The following is a 6,253-nucleotide window of genomic DNA, read 5'->3' on the forward strand; positions in this document are numbered from 1 at the left end:
AGCCTGGAGTTTTCTGTAATGGGTGTTTGCACTTGCTCACATATCAGTCCGGGCTGGCGATAGTTGATGCACAAGGGGTAAAATGGAGAACCGTCCTGCTGCCAATACTCGCTGCTAAGGGTTTCTCAGGTTTCATCGGGAAGTCTGCCGGACAGCTACTTTATATCGACGCCCGTGATAGTCAAGGATACAGCTCAAACAGATCTTTGACTATATCAGTTTACGTTCTTAGTGTTGAGATTTATAACTGGGAAGTGTCCCACCTGGACGACGAATGCGTGTACTGGAATATGTTGCGCAAGTTTTCAAATGCAGTTCCAAAGAAGAAGTTTCTCAAAGTCATTGGTGTACACCCACATGCCAATCTGATCTTCATGGCTTATTCAAACAGTGAACTGTTGGCATACGATTTGGATCACCATGAAAGTACAATTGTATATCACCTTGATCATGACTACCGGACATTTATGCAATTTTTCCCATATGTGCCACTGCTGTCCTGCCTACCATTGGATGGAGGAATACGGCTGGCAACTCCAAATTGATGAATGTTCTGCTGATTGAAGAAAGGGCGGCCATGGGTGAGGTACTCTGTTGCAATTTCAAGTGAAATCTTCACAAAGATTCAAATGGAGATGCTGCGTTGTTTGTAGAAAATGCCAGCTTTCGTTTCCAGATTGATATGTATTCTTTTTCATTTGTAGTATTTGTGTCGCTGAATGTTTCCCTCATGGATGTGTTAGTCTGAGCTGTAGTATGCTCTGTGTCTTTTGATGGGCAACAAGTATGAGACATTTCTGTGTAAGCCAGAATTGTTTATGTTCTAGTTTATGTACACATGCAATCTGAGCCATATGAAAGTGTACGAGACACTTGGTATGTTCTACGCCTTTTGATGTGCAACAAGTAGAGCTGTATGAGATGCTTTAGTGTGTGTTCTATTTTATTTATTTTGATATTTTACCTGAGTGTCTAAGCAAGAGTTGCTTATGTTCTGGTGTTTGCAAGATTTTCTCGGGCTCTTGTTTTTTCTGGTTTGATGCTATATTCATAGAAGTTTGCCTATGTGTGCAGCATGTAAAGTGATCATGCTAACTCAGAAGGTTGAGAAAGGTCAATTTTGATGATTCACATCCCAGTTGGTAAATGTTATAGTATGTCAGAAATGATCATAATATCTTGATGAGGCATGAATAATTTCCTGCTCTGTTTTTTCTTCTTGTAAGGATCCAAATTGAAAGTACGGCTTGATTATCTACTTTAATTTAACAACACTGTTGGTATATCCCTGATCCAAAACCACCATAACTTCATACTGGCTTTTGTTGCTCTAGCCTATGTCTTTTCGTACTCACCCCCTTAGTTTTCCTATTTCTGGCATCCTGTTATTTCCTGCCTTTATTTATTGTAGCTACACTTTTGTTTCTTCGGCTGGTTATCTCCTGCAGGTAACTTCCATTGAACCTCTTTCCTGAAGAGATTCTCAGTATTCCAGCAAGTTCTGAACGTTGTACTGATTTTCTGCCTTGTCCCACACACTAAGATTGGAGCATATTCTAGAAAAACCTAAGTGATGCTGCCAAAGGAGCATCGTCAAATCAAGGGACTATGGAAAAAGCTTGGAGAAAATTATGGTTAATTCAGTGTCCTAACAAGATGGAGGTGGTTTTACGGAGAATGTGGCTCATAATTGCCTTCTTACTGGTATTCAACTTCAAGTGCGATCAGTCACAACAAGGTATGATTGTAATCAAGAGGAATCTGTGGAGCATTGTACTTTGCAATGGCAATATGTTAAAGATATATGGAAAGAGCTGAAGAAAGATTTGGTATTTGCCTGAAGCTTACATTTTTTGTTCATACCAGGCAATGGTCAATGGCTGTATGGCACATGTGTGTGGGAGAACAGGTACCGATGTAGCAATGGTGAGGCACTATCCCACCCTCTTTGCGTTGCTGAAAAAAAATCTAAGGTTATATCGATTTTATCTCGCTAATTGCCATCAGTTCAATAGGCTCGAATAGGCGTGAGACGCCGACGTCAACTCAGAAATATATGGTCTCTGCCACTAGAAAGCTTGTTGATGATCAATGTGGTTTCTGCATTTCTTTAGAATCTGGATGCGCTGGTTTCGGAGTAGTAACGTGTGCTCACTTGGGACTGGTGAGCTGTTTGCTGAGGCTTCCTCAGTCGTGTATATTGCCCTCAAGCTCTCAGTTCTTGCTGAAAATACAGGGGTCCAATCGCTTCAGGTGGTTTCTGATTGTCCCTCGGTAATTAATGAAGTCCAACAACAACAAGGCCTCGATAGATCTCTCACCAGTGCGGCGGTGCTATTATCCGTAATATTTAAGAGCAGAGCTAGAAAGTTTATATCCTGTGCACATAGACATGCTGTTCGTAGGTGTAAGGAGGCAGCTCATGTTCTGATCACTCAGTTGTAGAATAGAATTAAGCATTAGTGTATAATGATAGAGTTTTTTTTTCTAGCAGATAAATTTGTTAGTATAGTATGATTTTTTTAGCGGGTGCTTCTTAAGGTAAGCACTTACCACATGCATTTTAGCTAATTAATGTAACTATATTGATGTTTACTGCTTTAATGATTCTCGTAGTAGCATACTGCTATTTCCTGGCTTCCTGCCTTTATTAAGTAGAGTAAGGCTAGACTACTTTTCTTGCGTCCATTGGTTATCTACCTTCTACTGCTTTCTGCAGGTAACTTCCATTGTCAGTGTGTATTCTACTGAATATTGTGAAGCACATTGCCTGCTAAAAACCTTGCATAGCCGTTGAACTGTTCTGCTCCCTCTTACTAGTAATTACCTACAGTTATATCCTTAGTCCTTGATAGGATTTCATTAGCTCTACACTAACTAATTCACTAATTCTTTATAAATAATGGTTCTTAAAAAGTGTTACATTTAGAGAATCATTATTGCTTTTCTGTAGCCATATGCCTTACGATGAGGCAGCGGGAATCCTCTTCCTTTTATGTTGTATTGTTGCTTAATTTTGCAGATTCAGATAAACTGTGGTTCAGTCACCATGAATCGTCGAATTTGATGCTAGCAACTTTCAGAGATCAGATGGGTGTGCATCTGCAGACCACAACAGTTTGCACTTAGCAGTCTAAAACCGTGGGGTCTTTGCTACTTTCCTTATTTCTTACCAGTTACTAGCTTTCTCCGCTTCGCTTTTCTCACTTTGTTATTCTACAGTCTGATATCTTTTTTGGTACTACATTCTACTTAATAGGGATAATGTTGCGCAAGACAGATTCAACAGAGGTTGCTTGATCTTCCACCTATTCGGAACACAGTTACTGTGCGGATGTCAATTCTCCCAAGAGAAAAGGCGGATGCATAAGCCAAGTTAACTTGTGATCGTTGGTCTGGTGCTAGTAGATGCCCAAGAGACAGTGATCAAGTCAAAGGCGATGCATGAATGTTGCAGTAATCGGGGCACAAAATGCAGTCAAAGGCGTTCCGGGGCTTGTTTGAGTTGCTGGCTCCAGATGACTGCCACCTCACACCAGCTGAGAAGGAGACGCTGGACGAACCATATTGTATCGGACGGTGTTTCCTAAATATCCCAAAGGCAGAGGAGGAAAGTTGTAGTCTGAAATCTGGCTGTACGGCATTCTCAAACTTGTTTATTTGTTCCTCTATGTTACATCTCACATTTGCTCTAGAGGCAACTGCAGTGACCTGATTGCTTAGAGAATATGAAGATTCTATGTGCTACAACAACAAGTACCAATAAAACATAAATTATCCCTCAATTTTTCCTTTTGATTTTTTAATAGACTCTAATGTATAGCTGCGAGGTATTTTTTTCTAACTCGAGGCCTTGCTTTCTATACCTAAAATAAGAGGATCTTTACATTCGCCAATGGGTAGTATATAATTGAATTTCTGTTGACTGATTGTTATTTAACTGTGGTAGTGTTCAGCTCTAACTATAGCTGCTGATTAATTATTATATAAGTTTTTTTGTGGGGAAGTTATTATATAAAGTTAATAGCATAGCTCAATGAAATTTGCGTTATTTACATGAAATAAAAAAATATGCAAGTGCTCGATGATAGCACCTTTTGGCTGGGACTCGAGGCTCCATTACTTGGCTCAATCGTATACATATGCAACAAACATACTTGTATTGCATAAACATACTGGATCCCCACACACATACACACTACCACATAGCCTCTTGAAGATTGGAGTCACGGAGCTTGAAGAATGTGTTGAAAGTTGAATGGCTTTGGGCCTGTTAATCAAATAATTCGCGGATAAATCTCATACGCTCATGATATGGGTGTGAGTTTAGTCCCACATGGGATATGGAGGAGATGTTGCAACAACATATAAGGAACTATCTTCCACATCGCATTGGAGCATGAGAAGAGGAGTGGTACAAGCACTCCTCCTCGACCACACACCAGGTCCGGTGCACGCTTTCATGTCGTGTTTCATGAACGAGTCAGGCTCATACCCATAATAGACGTGTTAATTTCTACACAGAGCATCTCGGAGCGACTACCGTGGGTAACAACAATGGCACCCTGAAAAAGATTGCTGCTGCCACTTCTTTTGATGCCGCAACCTTGATCTTTCCTACTAGAGAGTATGATGTAGTGAAAACAAAGTGTGCTTAGGGGGTTCCTTTAGAACGTGGTCGAGACCGAGAATATCACAGGTGTCTTTAATAAAGCGAGCACAATAAATATTTATTTAGGGGGTGTATATGACGACCTTATAGCGACTCGATGTTTTTGAATAGGTTCACCGACTCGACAGAGCGCGATGTAATCCTGTGTTAGGAAGGAGTTGAGACTCCTTAATTGGCACCCTCTTCAAGCTTCTCCTCGACAACAATTAGTCGTACAAGACTCCGCGGATTGGACGTTGAGCTCCCTGAACAAGTCTTGGAGCTTTAATTAGTGCCCTCCCCTAGATTATATCCAAGTAGGGGTGAATGAGTTGCATGCCCATGGGGGTGTTATATATGCTAGGAGTCCTTAAAAGGGACCAAGAGTACCCTTGAGATGGTAAATATGAATAGTATCAGAGGTAATATTTGGTCCATGGTGGATTAGAAAGGGGAAGGGAGTTCATAGTTCATAGTGGACCAATCCTTCTCACCCCTACCATGGTGGGCTTCTCTTCGTGGGCTTCCTTCTTAACTTGGGCATCTTTGCTTTTTAACTATTCCTTTGATGTCTTCTTCTTATCATTTTTCCTCCATTGACTTGTTTGACCATTAAAATTTGCTTAGACTTTATTGATTGCAATAAACTTCATTACACTATGATTGACTTGCCAAGTAGGACTAGGTAGGTCCCCCAGGTGCAATTAATTGTTCTCACTACAAGAGTCCCTTGAGTTGAGCCAGGTGAATCGTTGCGATTGTGTGTGTGTGTGTGGGGGGGGGCGTCTAAAGTCTCTAGATCGGAGGATGTTGTCATCTTTCTTGATTTGGGGGGGGGGGGTAGCTTGCTTTGACTGCAAGCAAAACTTCCATTGTGTCCTTGGAACTTTTAGATTTGTCTTCGATGGAAAATTCCCTTTTGTCTTGAAACCCTGGGTCTTGATTGCCGAAGAAAGGCTTGCTTCATCACATGGGGCAAAAGAGGAAGAAGAGAAAGAAGTCTCATTTGAAGGGCGGTATAAAAGGTCCCAGTAGGTCTCCCTATTTCCCTTCCCTTCCTGGCAATTTTCTCCATTTCTCCATATTTTACTAATTTTTTGTTAAGTTTCTATGAATTTCTCGAGTTGTCTAGCACTTTCAGGGATTTCCCTGGTTTCTTAAGAAAATCTACCGAAGAATCAGACCTTTCTATTATTCTTGGGATTTGGGGTGCTACTTGCAAATGTTCTAATGGGCAAGGGTTTTTGCACAATTTTGAAAAATTGCAGCGTGATTTGTACATGAGTGTTGTGGGGATCCTTTTGTTAGTTTTTCGAGCCATTGAGAACCTCTCTTTCATTTCCAAAAAGTACATGGTGTCGTTTTGCAGAAAGATGACATGGAATTCTATTTATGGAAGTGAGAGAAGATTCTATTGTCATATTATGATACATTATCACAGTGCATCAATCATGAAAAACATAGGGATCACCTATGCATTTTATATTTCAGTCGATTAGCGCGAACCCAATGACCTTGGCGTCTTCTTTTTCTTCTTCTTCTTCTTCTTTACGCAACCACCGACCAACGTAGTCTAATGGTCTACCGCCGCCATTTGTGGCC

The sequence above is a fragment of the Triticum dicoccoides genome, chromosome 7A, assembly GCF_002162155.2.
Source record: "Triticum dicoccoides isolate Atlit2015 ecotype Zavitan chromosome 7A, WEW_v2.0, whole genome shotgun sequence".
Taxonomy (NCBI): domain Eukaryota; kingdom Viridiplantae; phylum Streptophyta; class Magnoliopsida; order Poales; family Poaceae; genus Triticum; species Triticum dicoccoides.